Here is a 950-nt window from a genome sequence, read left to right as displayed (position 1 = left end):
AACTATTTTAAAGTGGGATGATGGAATTCTGAGACGTGAACAGGTAGGAAAAAAGCCCTCAGATATAGCACGAAACCAGCAGAGGTCATAAATACAATCAAAACAAGGTATGTGGGCTGGGGAGGTAGCTCAGTGGTACAGTAGCTGCCCAGCATGCGCAAGGCCCTGGGTTCCATCCCTAGCATTGAAACCCTCTTCCCCCAAGCAACCAAAAAGGAAAAAACCCTCAATGTATGCATTTAGAAGTCTGCAACCTCACTGGGGTGGGGGGATACAGATAGGCAAACAACTATTAAACAAAACAGGCCAGGCACAGTGTCACGGACCTGTGGTTCCCAGGTACTCACAAGACTGAGGGCGATTACTTTGACCAGGAGTTGAAGACCAATCTGGGTTACATAGCTGAGGCCCTATCTCAAAACAACAAAAATGCCCCCAAACCATACGAATGCTACCTATCACCTTTAGCAAAATAACTTTAGGGCAACCCTGAATAGGCAGGGACCTGTGAAGAATTTGCAAGAACTGATCAACAGGTTGGCTGCAGAGAAACATCCACTCACCTGCTCTGGCTTTAGGCCTGTGAAACAAAACATTCCAATCTGGTCGGTGATGTGCTGCCAGTTGTGGGAGGAACCTTCCTTCTTGAGGTTGGAGACCAGCTGCGTGCGCATGCTAATGATGCGGTCGGCCATGCCTTTCACTTCCTGCAACCTGTAGGGAGACCCAGAGAAGCAGCTCCTGCCGGCTCCGCACCACCAGGCAAAGCAGAGTTCAGTGTGTAACCTCTGTGTGTGCCTCACCTCTTAGTCCTTTCCTAAGCCACAAAGCTCCACTGCCCAGGGAGAAAGAAGGTATTTTGTAGCATTCTATCCTGTATCATAAACTACCTTGATCAAGCAACTAAAATAGCTAATGTACTTGATATTAAGAAAAGTGAAGGCATCACT

This window comes from Octodon degus, unplaced genomic scaffold (assembly GCF_000260255.1).
Source record: "Octodon degus isolate 3935 unplaced genomic scaffold, OctDeg1.0 scaffold00011, whole genome shotgun sequence".
Lineage (NCBI taxonomy): Eukaryota > Metazoa > Chordata > Mammalia > Rodentia > Octodontidae > Octodon > Octodon degus.
This window is presented reverse-complemented; position numbering follows the sequence as displayed.